The 14,077-nt window shown below is 36.7% G+C and overlaps 1 pseudogene; it reads left to right on the top strand.

Moving 5' to 3' along the window:
* The first annotated feature begins 3,775 nt into the window (after positions 1–3,775).
* Positions 3,776–10,205, top strand: LOC143602435 (protein FAR1-RELATED SEQUENCE 5-like; annotated as a pseudogene).
* The last annotated feature ends 3,872 nt before the right edge of the window (positions 10,206–14,077 follow it).

Raw genomic sequence — 14,077 nt, 5'->3', positions numbered from 1 at the left:
CTTTTTACTACCCTACCTCTATAAGTCCCCCCAGTCTAGTGTTTCTTCTACGTGAAGTTTTATGCGGGTGAAATTTTGGACCTGAGATTTTTTTATGGGGATTTTGAATTTTTGCTTGTGCTGTGGAGATATTTCTATTCTTTTAAAGATAAACATGGAAAGATTGACGTGACAGGTCTACAGACGCCGCATGGTGATGTGCCGGCTGTCAGCTGTACCCTATTGTACCTCCTTTTTTGCCTTTTCAGTTTCCCGCGTGACGTGTCGCATTCTTACTGGACCCTAAGCCTTCTCTTTCCATTGTCACCTTCCCATCGCATTAACTACGATGGGTATAAATAGGGATTTTTAGGTTCCGTATGGAACTTTTATCGCCTTTTCTTCTTCATCTTCATCTTTATTTCTCTCGAATTCGAGATTATCATCTGCAATTTCTTGTCCATTATCCCTTCAGCCACCAATGCTCACTGTTTCTCGTTACCTCCTGAAATAATGCCTCAAGAGAAGAAGACGTTGCTCTCAATAGAACATATCGAGATAAAGTGGAAGAGATTTGAGTTTGAGAAACTCATCTCTACGTATGGCATAGCGCCGGAATGGGGGTCAGAATACCCTGCTGTCGGATCTACCGCCAACAAGCCTCTAGCAGGCAAGATGGTCGTGTATGTTGAATGTATTACGACCGGGAATCTTCATTTTCCGATAACCAAGTTCCTGGGCAACATTATTATTGGCCACGGGATCCATTTATCCCATATCCATCCATTCGGCCTGATGCGAATTTGTCACTTTGAATTTGTTTGCAGAGCTAATAATAGTGTGCCCAAGGTAGATAAGTTCGTCGTGTTTTACAAGATGCATTGGCGTGGTGGCTGGTTCAACTTTTGTTAAGCCGCTAAGAGAATCATGGGGATCGAGCCACCACGCAGTACCTACGGTTGGAGAACCAAGTTTTTCTGGATCCGCGAGGACGTGGTGCCTATGTGTGGGCTGGTATGAGCCGCATATGGCCATACCCAGAGTTTGAAACATACTTTCAGAATACGGATGAAAGTAAGTATTTTATTAAACTACTCTTATATTTAGTCATCTTAAACCCTTTGTTCATGCGGCATTTGTAGGTGAGGGATCAATGCTGAACGCACTATTTGATAAAACTGTGGATTGTATGCAAAAACGCCCATGAGATCTAACCGCACTTCCTATTTAGACAAGACGAGGGATCGCTTTTTGTTTCCAAAAGATTTACACCCTGAACCCGTAGTGTTAGAGGCCGTCTTTGAGTTAGGTGAGTTCTTCCTCAACCATCGTCGTTTGAATGCACTTACTTCTGATGGGGTGATATTGTTGTTATCCTCGAATGACGAATCATCACCCCGCCCAGAAGAAAAAACTATTACTGAGATAATTGAACCATTGGAAATTATGCTTGCTTTAGCAGAGCTTGAACGCAAAAGGAAGCAGAGTACTTCCAAGTCCAGCGATGCCGCTGAAACCGATGAGGGTCCGCCCATGAAAAAACATGCAGCGGGGCCAAAGAAAGTGAAAACGGTCCGTCTTGAGGACCGGGTCAAGGATGTGGACATGTGGTCACCACCAAGTAAGTTATTATTTTCACTCGTATATTACAAAAATTATTTCATTGTTTGCCTAACTTTTTATATATTTGCTATTCGTAGAGGAAACAACCGCGCCCGACCAGGATGTAGTAATCCAAGATCCTCCATCTCCTCCACCCACTATCGTTTTATCTGATGATGCTTCAATTTCCAAATGGAAGGAGCTAGTGCATGATTTTGAGGACCTGGAGACTGAAGAGTCACCACACCATTCACCGCCTTCTCCTCCGCACTTCTCCCATCCATCAGACAGGAGAGGGAACGACCTCGTATTCCCAACAATCTCCTCAGGGGACTCGATTTCATTGTCCTTCTGATTCGAGTTACTACGGGATGTCCAGCCCGGGAGAGGATGGCTACCTCGACATACCACGTTGGACCTTAGCCTAGGTGTCGTGGTTCTCGGACGCGAATACTTGTGCTGAATTTCTCAGCCATGGGATCCCGCCTGCGCAGCGTGCATTCCAAATTGGTCATTCCCAACATGATCTTGCCTGTGGTTTTAATTTCACTTTAGCCAACGTCGTGGCTAGCGGGCAAGAAATTTTCTGGGAATGGATGTCCATGGGGGAGAAGCGGGTGAAATGACAAACCAAGTAGAAGAAGCGAAGAAGGTTGCCGACAAACAGCGTTTAGAAGCTAACACTGTCAAGTGGAAGCTAAAGGATGCTGAAATTGCCCTTCAAGCTGAGAAGGATCATCAGGCTGCCGCAGCCCGGGCTTGGGAGGCGGCGTGTAAAAACCAAAATGCCATCCTTGACGCCGCCCGCAAAGAAACCAAATGCAAAGAGGCTAATCTGGCAAAGGCTTTGGAAGCCAACATTGCGTTGGAAAGTCAGGTTGTTGTGTAGGGTGATTTGATCAAGTTGTATGATGAAGAAATCCGAATATGAGACCATATTTGAATCATTCAAAATTCCGAACCTAAAATATTCAAATACTCGGATATCTGAAATTTTCGGATGTAGATAGGGATATATAAGTAGCCTGGATATTTCGGATATCCTAATTTTACCCAAATTAATATGTTTTTTAAAATTATTAAATAATTTCGGCCATCCAAAATATTTTTTTAAAAGTATTACGTAATATTTTTTATTTAAAATAATATATTTTCTTTTAGCATTCAGATATCCAAATTCGAAATTTCATATATTGAAATTCACTATAAATTTCCAGGTATTCGAATTTAAACACCCTATCCATCACCTCGCAGCCAGATCACTTATTCAACGTCAACATCTTGCTTCCACATTCACCACCCGAAATGTATAATTATAATTACATCTTATATAAATTTTATATATCCACGTATAATATATACAAACTTTGAAATGATTTTCTCTGAAATGTGTAAACGTAAGCATACATGTAATAACGTTAAGACGTCATTTACTGTAAAGAATGTGTTTTAATTTAAGATAATGTATATAAATGCTGAGAAAAGATGGAATACGCTAATCCCTATCGTACAAAATCGTACGCGAAAACAGGAAGCGTCGATCTACACTTACCATTCAGTTGAAAGCGGTTGAGGAGATCCCGTGTTTTTTTTAAGCGAGAAGGGTACGATTGTCTTTTTGATTCATCATTTAAATTTGGTAATTTGCGTATAAACGGTTACAATCCTGATATTTAGCTTAATCAAAATCAATTTCTTATTTTAAGAATCAATTTTTGTACCTAAAACTATCAATTGTGCTCTATTAAGTACATGAATCAGTTTTTCAAGCGATTTTTGTGATTTTAGGGTTTTAAAATGGAAGACGATCGCGAATGTAAGTTTTTGCTGTGTTTGAATTAATCAACTGTAGATGTATACGTTTATAATCTGTATGTTAGTTCTCATGAGAATCACATGATAATTGAATTAGTTTAGTTTTTTAGCGTGTTACGAGCGTGTTCATATTAGGACCGTCTTTTGATTTTTGATGTTTCATAATACGAACGTATCATGAGCGTGTTAATATGTCTGATTATGAGCTGATTATAATGTTGTATAATATGAGCGTCTTATGAGCGTGTCACTATTATGTTTGTTAAAATCGTGTTGCTTATAATTTTTGAGCGTGTTATAGCGTGTTTGGATTATAATTTTTATATTGATGTTTTTGTGTAGATGATTCAAGTGTTTTGGTTGAAGGTCAAGGGGTTGATATAATTCCTTAAGTTTCTTCTTCATACAAACCTGTTAAAGGAATGATGTTTTCGTCAATTAATCAAGCATTTGATTTTTATTGTGAATATGCTAAAAAAGCTGGATTTGGGGCTCGTAAAGGTGGATCTTACATGCATGGTAGTGTATTAAAGACTAAGTACTTTACATGTTGTAAAGAAGGTCACAAGCCAGCAAAAATGTATGATTCAAAAGGTGATTGTAATGAATCAAGCAAACCATATTACAAAAGGAGGAAGAGGCTGACAATTAGATGTGGTTGTAGAGCACATATATAGTTTAAATCTGTTGACGGTGAATTTTTTCAAGTAGATGATTTTGTTGAATGCCATAATCATAAAATGGTTGCAGATTCTGATATGCAGTTTGTTCGTTGTGCTAGGAAGTTAACACATGTCCAAGAGGAAGCTATTTATGAGTTGTCTAATATGAACTTGGGACCTGTTAAAGCGTTTAACTTATGAGAACACAGTACGGTGGGTTTGAAAAGGTAGGAGCAACTAGAGGTGTTCAAAAAAACCGGTTATAGAACCGGTTTGGTCGGTTTAACCGAAAACCGGTTAATAGAAAAACCGGTTATTAAAAAACCGGTTAGACCGGTTATTGAACCGCCGGTTAGTACTTCGGTTACTCATTCGTGGACAAAAACCGGTTATTGAACCGGTTAGTAAAAAAAACCGGTTAAATTTAAAAACCGGTTATTAAAAAACCGGTTAACCTAAAAACCGGTTAACCGGTTAACGGTCAAAAAACCGGTTAACCTAAAAACCGGTTAAATAAAACGGCCATATGACCGTTTGGGTCCTTTTTTGCCCGTTTTTTCTTGATTTCTAGCCGTTTTTTTTAACATTTTACCCCCACAAACAACTATATATAGTTTAGGTTGGGTAGGTTAGCTCACACTCGATTATACAACTCTACTAGCTCTAAACGTTTATTTCATACGCGATTATTTTGTTATCTCACACTCAATTATACCACATTACCACTCCATACGCTCTTATTTCGTAGTCGTTTATTTCATACTCGTACTCGTTTATTTCATACTCGATTATACGCTCTTATTATCATGGCTTCCCAAAGTGCTGCTTCATCCGTCAACATGGGTGCCTCGAACACAGACATAACGGTCGTTCGGATCATCCCCACGAAACGAAACCAAGATGTGTGGCAACATTTCGACCTATGCGAACTGTCTAACGGTCGCCAAAAACCTCGATGCAAGCACTGTTTGAAGTTCTATGCCAAAGATGCAAACTCCACTTTAAAAGCGCATATACAACAGCGCTTTTGCAAGGCCTTGAAGGACGAAGCGGGAAGTAGTTCGCAGCCGGAGATGACGAATCAAGGAGGGGTGTTTACGTACGACGTTGAAGCGGTACGTCAACAGTTTTCAAACTTTGTGATTCAACAAACACTTCCTTTCAACCACTTCGACAACCCTCAATTCACGGAGATGATGCAAAACTATGTTCAACCACGCTACCAACACGTAAGTCGTTCGACCCTTAGAAGAGATTGTCTTAAAGCATGGAAAAACGCTAAATCCGAACTAATTTCATACTTTTCAAACTTACAAACTGGTGTAAACTTAACAACGGATGTTTGGTCGGTACCTCATGGTTCGCCCGACTCATACATTTGTGTGACGGCTCATTGGGTTGACCCCGAGTCGTGGCAAATGATGAAACGAACCGTTGCGTTTCAATTGTTTGATTACCCGCACACGGGTAGAAATATTTTTCAAATCTTGGATAAAGTCATTCGACAATACAAAATTGAAGATAAAATCTTTTCAATTTCGTTTGAAACAATACGGCCGCGGTTGGCCATTTAAAATTAAAGTATAAACCTATTTGTGATGGAGCGTTTTTTCATAGCCGATGCATTGCACATATTATCAACTTGGCCGTGCAAGATGGGTTAAACGTGATCGAAACGCAAAGAAACAGTTTTAAAAGAATGTTACGAGATGTTTTTAGCAACAATAAAACATTTTCAAGATACAAAAAATTTTGTGTAGAAGCTAATTGTCAATGACTGGGGCCAAATTGGGATTGTCCAACAAGATGGAACTCGACTTGTAATATGTTTGAGAAAGCCATCCAACAAAAAGAATCATTAATTGCGTTTCATCAAATTTTGTCAAGTAGGGGTAAATGTGCACCATATGATCCTAGAAACTGGTTATTGATTGAGATCGTTACGGAGGTCCTTCAATTTTTTAAATCTTGCACAACTAGTTTATCCGGGGTTTACTATCCAACAAGCCCCATTGCTTTACCAAAAATTGATGTCATGTGCACAAAGTTGAGTGAACTTGATTGTAGGGGTGCACCTTATTTTGATATGGGTGTAAAAATGAAAGAAAAATTTAGAAAATATTTTCAACAACTACCCGCTGTTTTGACATGTGCTGCTGCGTTAAACCCTTGCATCAATGTTGGTGGTGTTGAAGCTTTAATAGAAAAAATTTGTGATGAGCTTGGGTTAAACGACGATCAAAACCCCTATTATAGCCAAACTTTAAAGAATGCTTTCAACACCACCTTGTCAAACATGTATGATGTCTACCTTACAAAATACGGGTCGTCTTCCCAAATTCATGACTCGTTAAGAGCTGTTGCCCAATCCCAATCCCAAACCGACCTTGAAATGGGGATGTACTACATGATTTGGGAAGACACCGGTAAACGTCAAAGGGTAAACACCCCAAGCAGTGAACTTGGAAGGTATGGTGGTACCAACTTTGTGAAACACATGACTCCGGATGAATTTAGAAGTCTTGATTTGCTGGCTTGGTGGAGAGGTAAGGAGGATGAGTTTCCGATCCTCGCCGCCATGGCCAAAGATTTACTAACGGTCCAAGCTTCCACGGTAGCTTCGGAGTCTGCTTTTTCTGTTTCTGGCAGGGTTATATCGATTAGGAGGACTCGACTCACTGCACCAGCTATAGAGATGTCGATTTGCTACAAGGATTACTTGGACTCTTTAGATAGAGCACAACATCAACGCTCACTCGAGGGGGAAATGGAGTATGAAGCGGGCTTGTATGAAGACGAGGTCAATAAAGGACACACTCAACCAATGACCGATGAAGAAGCCGCGTACGACGATTACCTAAGAAATAGCTCGGGATCGGGTAGCGAAGAAAATTAGTTAAAGAAACAGCAAATATGGAGGCAAATCATGAGTAAGAAACAGCAAGTTGTTTATGTAATCGTGTCTAAGCATTCTTTTTCCTAATATGTGCTCTTATTTACTTGTTGATTTGGATTTTTCTAATTTAGTTAAAGAAACAGCAAACATGGAGGCAAATCATGAACAAACTGCGATTGGGAACAACATGAGCATCTGCTAGTTCACGATTTAATGTTTGTATTTTTGAGTTAAATCATGAACAACAGTTCTTGGCAGAGATTTCTTCAGTGTTAATGATTTAATGTTTGTATTTTTGAGTTACGAATATGCGATAACGATTTAATGTTTGTATTTTTAATGTAAAAACTATAAATGAAAGTTATGTGTTTTTAATCTTTGGTTTGTTGAAAACACATTCACCAACACACACTCATACTCATCTTCCAAGCAAAGAACCCTAACAACGAAAGCAAAGAATGGCTTCGGTCAGTCCGTTTTGCCTGTAGTTACCGGTTTGCCTTGTAGTTACCGGTTTGTTTATACTGTGAAAAAATAATGGTCTTCATTAAGTACAAAATATAAAAAACAAATATTCGTATTTGAAACCGCGAAATTTAAAAAAAAAAAAAAAAAAAAAAAAAACCGGTTAATAAAAAAAACCGGTTAATAAAAAAACCGGTTTATTAACCGGTTCTAACCGGTTTCTAAACCGGTCCTAACCGGTTAGACCGGTTAGGGTTTTGACAGAAAAAAACCGGTTATTAACCGGTCCGGTTTATTAACCGAACCGGTTTTTTTCCGGGCCAAAAAAACCGGTCCGGTTAATAACCGAACCGGTTTTTTTAAAAAAAACCGGTTTGTGCACCTCTAGGAGCAACTAAAGATGATTGTAAGAATTTTAAAACAAGGTTTGAATTGTTATATTGGAGAGTATGATGCTGAGATGATTGTTCAGAGATTGTGTGCGAAGAAAACATTTTCATCTGATTATTCTTTTGAATATGATGTCATTGATGATCGTGAGTTAATTCGTATGTTTTGGGCTGATGAGACTTCAAATAGTAATTATATTGCATTTGGGGATATTATATCTTTTGATGCTACATTTAAGACTAACAAGTAAGTTTGTGTGTATGTATAGGATTGTTTATATGTATATGTTTTTGTGTCTATTTTATATGATTTATATGTACAGGTACAATATGGTTTTATTCCCGTTCACGGCAATTGATAACCATTGTCATAGTGTTACTGTCTGTGCTGGATTACTAGCTTCTGAAACTATTGAATCATACACATGGTTATTGCAAATTTTTCTTAAGTCATTTGGTCATGCACCGAAGGTTGTTGTTACTGATCAAGACCCTGTTATGAAGCAAGCTATTGCAGCTGTGTTTCCAAATACAAGGCATAGGTTATGCATGTGGCATATCATGAAGAAAGTTGCTGACAAGGTAACTTTTCTTAATTGTGTTTTAAGCAGTTTTGAATAATGAGTGTTTTACAAGCGTTTAACGGCAATAGTCTTTTTATTTTGATGTTAAATATGTGAGCGTTTATGAGCGTAAAATGATTACATATTGTGACAACGAGCATTACACAAGCGCTTTAATATGTTTTTTGTGTTATCAGGTGGGGGCTGATTTATGTAACAACGAAGATTTTAAGAGTAGGCTGTGTAACATTGTGTGGACCGATTCAATTAGTCCTTCAGAATTTGAGGAAAAATGGCAGGCTATAATGGTTGATTTTGAGCTTGACAAGAATAAATGGCTTGCTGATATGTATGAAATCAGATTTGATTGGATACCTGCGTTTTATAGAGATGAACTTTTGTCTGGATTGATGGGTACAGCATCAAGATCAGAGAGCGAAAACCATTTTTTTGGAAAAGCTACAAATTCTCAATTAACATTAGTTGAGTTTTTCAACCATTTTGATTTTTGTATGGAGATACAGAGATACAATGGCAGACGGTGTGATCATGATAGTAGGTACACGTATCCGCAGTTAGAAACCTGAAGTTATCTTGAAAGGGAAGCAATTAGGATATATACAAGAGCTATATTTAATTACCTTCAAGATGAAATGAATGAAATTTTTGGTGGTGTATCACAATTCAGTTCTTGTCAAGAAGAAGGAGGGTTTTTGAAGTGTAAAATAATGGATTTTAATGCGTATGTTCCAGGTTTTTTTGGAGGTAATTTACGAGCGTTTATTAAGTGTTTTAGTTTAAAGTTGTTTTAGTTTAAGTTAATTAACAAGCGTTAGATAAGCGTTTTACTTTTTTTAGGTTGTGTTTAAGAAGGACGGTGAGTTTGGTGAAGAGTCTATTGCAACATGCTCCTGCAAAAGATTCGAACAATATGGTTTGTTGTGTCGGCATGTTTTCTACGTCATGAATATGTATCAAGTCAAGAAATTCCCTAAAAGATATATAAATGATCGATGGAGGAAAGAGGCTGCGGTGAATATCAGAACAGTTCCAATGTCAGAGTTTGGTAATGATCAGAACAGGAAGATAAAAGAAATTTCAAGAGAAATAAAGTATGCCGATGAATACCTCAACAATAGTTATGTTGCAGATATTGATTAATTAATTAAAGTTAGAGATAAGATGAATTTGATGATGAAAAAGCAGACTTAACTCGGTATGAAAGGGTACGTCCATCTAAAAGGGATAGATTTGCTGCTATTCTAGGTTTTGAACAGCCATCAGAAGTTACGGTTCGTGTACCTACTAGAATAAGAAACAAGGGTCGTGGCTCGCACAAAAGAATTAAATCAAAGAAAGAGATAGCCATTAGTCGCTCTGGGAGGGATTATAGAGAATGTCAAATTTGTCACGTAAGTGGGCACAATAGCAGAACTTGTAAAACATTGCAGCAGCAACCGCAACAATGAATTCGTAGTTGGTTAGTTTTTTTGTTTTTTTTTTCGTTTGTGTGTTACGTAGTTAACTTTTTTTATACAAGTATTTAACAAACGTATAACAGGCGTATGACGAGCGTATGACAATCAAACATATAACAAAAGAAGGCAACATCATAACAAAAGATAAAAATATTTTATTTTTTTATTTTTTTATTACATGGGGTCACACCCCATTAGACCCCGTCATCATCAGGCCCCATCATCAGACCCCGTCAGCCCCCATCAACCCAAACCCCATCAACCCCCACCACTCCCTGCTTCTTGATCTTCTCACGCCCATATTCCTTGAACTCCATGTTGGCTGACAAATTTGAAACTGTGTCAGCCAACGTACCATAGACGGAGTCGTAGCATGCAGTCTGTTGTTTGAGGAACTCAGCAGTCTGTGCCTTGAACTCACTGTCAGGTAGTTCTACGAGTTCATTGTATGCATCAAGAGTTTTTTATTTCTCTTGAAGCACATATGTCTGTGAGTGTTGAAGGGTTTTGAGAAACTTTTCGTCTTTTTTCTTTCTCAAGATCAAGCTTGGCCTTGACCATGCTTTTTACAGCTTTATCTGATGAAAACATTTTATGTGTTTGTTTGTTTTTTTTTTTTTTTGAGTTTTTTGTGTGATATGATTTACAATAATGGAGGTGAAATATATAGACATAATTTGGATGTCTATTAATTGTGGGTAGTTGAGATAGAGTTTTATTCAATGTCATTTAATTTGATGTAGTTTGTGATCATCAGACAAACTGCATTTTTAATCTTTGTTTTGTTGTTGACATAGTGTAACTTAATTTAAGTGATTTGATGTAGGCGATCATTACAGAAATCTTTTTATTTGGACTACAATTTTGGCAGATGAGTTGTTATAAATGTAATTTTAAATTTTGGACAACACTAGATTAGAAATTAGTTTCTTTTTAACGAGATTCGATGTCTAGCGTGTAAAAGCGTACAAGAGCATATAAGTACGAAAATCTTTTTTTCTTTTTGGCAGATGAGTTGTTTTTCTTTTTGGCAGATGAGTTGTTATAAATGTAATTTTAAGTTTTATTTAGAGTGATAAAAGCGTGATATATATATTTTTTTAATCTTTGTTTGGTTGTTGACATAGTGTAAATTTAATTTAAGTGATTTGATGTAGGCTATCATTACAAAAATCTTTTTTTAATTGGACGTCAATTTTGGCAGATGAGTTGTTATAAATGTAATTTGAAGTTTTTATTTAGCGTGATAAAAGCGTGATATATATATATTTTTAATCTTTGTTTGGTTGTTGACATAGTGTAAATTTAAATTAAGTGATTTGATGTAGGCTATGATTACAAAAATCTTTTTTTGTTTGGACTTCAATTTTGGCAGATGAGTTGTTACAAATGTAATTTTAAGTTTTTGACAAAGCGTGTAAAAGCGTACAAGAGCGTTCAGTTGTTTTTTGCTCATTATAAGTGAGCATATAGTAATGAGCTTACACTGATCGTATGTTGCGTCCGTGAACATACAGTTATGAGCGTTGTTCAAGCGTTTTGTCCTTTTATTATGATTTTTTACACTATTTTGGTCCGTGAATCTGCAGTTGTTTTTTTTCCTTTTTGTACTATTTGGTCCGTGATATTTTTTCTATATATATGCTATATTTTGTCACAGTCATATCCACCCATCTCAAAATCAGTTATAATGGATGTCTCAACATCATCATCATCATCATCTTTCAAGGAAGCGTTGAAGATGAAATTTGTTGAGCAAATAGCCGCCGACAAAGCTTACCGTGACAAGCTAACACATGAGTTTGTGATGCTTAATAATAACATGGATTACAGGGATGCTATTACGAATGTTCTTGTCAAAATGTCTACTAGTGCTATATGAGATCTTGCTGTTTTGTTTATGGTTGACATAGGGAAGAATGACTTAGAACAGTTCAAAGAATTATCAAAGGCAATTCTTGAGCTAAACTGTTCAATGAAACTGAAGTTGGATTTCTCAAGTCAATATTAGAGTAGGAGGCACGTGGGTGATGTTTGAGAGTTTGATGAGCGTTTTTAAGGTTTATGTTAATCGTGTACTCCGTGGTATTTTGTGTGGTAATAATAATATTCCAATGTTTTTTGTTAGTTGATTTTTCCAAACATAAGTACATTGACTAAAATAGACAACAAAGTCAAATTAGTTGTTGCCTTATTTTGAGTTCTTCAACAATCTGCTCCCCAAACATTTTGGTGTCGTTATTTTTGCTAAATTGTTGCGCCTTCTCGATTAAAGTATCTCTTTTCTTGTTTATATCCGACAGAAGGATTTTGGCCAAATACTTTGTCCTCAACTTTTTTAGTTGATTCTGTTGTTTAGGACATTCTTTGTAAAATCCACATGTCCATGGTTTCTTTCTTTCATACATCTCCATGTGTCTCATTGTAAAAATCCCACAATCTACCCCGTTTTCGGTTGTTCTCCATGACATCCTTAATCTTGTCATTGGAGCCTTTTTGATTTGTTCAGCAATGGGGTGATTGATTTTCTTCGATACATTTAGAAGACCTTTTTCTAAAAATACATTAAAAGCAGTTAATTATTTAACAATTTTATAATAGATTTTTTGTTGAGAGAGAGTTTATTGAGCGTTTACCAGGATTTGTGGATTCTTGTTGTATCTTTCTTCAAAAAGTCGTTTGATTTCTTTTTGTTTGTCTTCTGGCTTCTTAAACTTTTGATTAGTCGGTACTTCTTGATGTGCAATGTTGTCAAACAACTCTATCACTCTGGTTTGAAGGTTTAAAACAACCACATAGAAGTGATCTCTATGTAGTATTGGCACGAAGAAAATAGCAACTTCCTTCATTGTTTTGATATCACACCTCATCATCTGTTTCTCAACGTTGTCCGTAAGCACATCGAGTCTTTGTTCATTTGTGTGACCAAATGCATCATTATAATGGTCACTTGTATTCATGTTAAAGAACTTAACAAGCGTTTAACAAGAGTTAACAAGCGTTTAAGATAACATGTATAATTAAAGCATACCAGCAGTGTGCTTGTACCAAAGAGCCTGAATGGTGATTCTGCAGATTTTTCTTTTCCTCAAAGTTCAAGAGTTCACAGAATGCATCCATTGCGTTTGTTGTTAGATACAAACCAGGGTAAAAGCTCTCAAAAATCACCTTAAATGAATCTGTGTAAGTAGTCTTGAAAACCTCTTCCCATATGTCGTCAAGGCAAAAAAATATTTACTCCACAATTGTTTTTTCACCATCTGTGACTGATGTGTTTAGTTCAGACTCTCTTAAAAAATATGGTGATCTCAATGCAAGAGGTAACTTTTTCTTTCTTTCTTCTCTCACCAACTCTTTGTCTTTATTTTCTTGCATTAATGATACCGGAGATGTGATTTTGGGTATCATTTTTGAAGTTGATATCGGTGTTTTGAAATTTTCACTTGGTGACATAGCAGCATCACAAACAGAATTTTTCACTTGGTTTTTCTCTTCAACTCTAGTAACTGAAACACAACAAGTTCAAGTCACTGAAGCAGATTACCAAAAAAAATTTATAAACCAAATGAATTTTTTTTCTGTCTTACCTATAATATCTTCTAGAGTTGCATCAGTTATGAGATCAACACCATCTTTGTTTTCACCCCCTTGTATCATCTCTGATGCAAAGGGCACTAGACTCTTGGTCATTTGTAGGAACATGTACCACATCAGCTCCAAGTGAGATAACTGTGAAGCAATAAGTGTGAGCGTTTAGAAAGCGTTTATGTATGAAACTAGTAAAAAAATATAGACTAGCATTCAATACCTTCAGCTTCTTTTGGAATTTCAGCTTCTTTTGGACTTTTTGCGATAGTGTGTTCCATCTTGTCATCTTTTGTTCCAACTTGTGTATCTTTCATATGAAATATAAACATATTAACATGAGCGTTTAAGTTGTATAAAGATAAATTTAAGCATATTAATACCTTCTTTGCCCATGCACGTACAGTAGAGACAACTGAATCAAGTTTATTATTCCCTTCTAGCTCTATTACTATAATTTCTTCATCTTTGTTTACTTGAGATTCATTACCAATGACAGTTGTCATATAAACTTTATTAAAAATATTCTTTTAAGTTGTATGAAAGAAGTTTTTAATTTATTTACCTTTTTCGGGCTCCATAACCTCTGTATTTACCACTGCATCACCACCCCTTGCACCACTAACCCCTGCATCATCAACAG

The sequence above is a fragment of the Bidens hawaiensis genome, unplaced genomic scaffold, assembly GCF_021521415.1.
Source record: "Bidens hawaiensis isolate Kalapana, Puna unplaced genomic scaffold, B.hawaiensis_p1.1 tig00058910_1, whole genome shotgun sequence".
Lineage (NCBI taxonomy): Eukaryota > Viridiplantae > Streptophyta > Magnoliopsida > Asterales > Asteraceae > Bidens > Bidens hawaiensis.
This window is presented reverse-complemented; position numbering and strand designations above follow the sequence as displayed.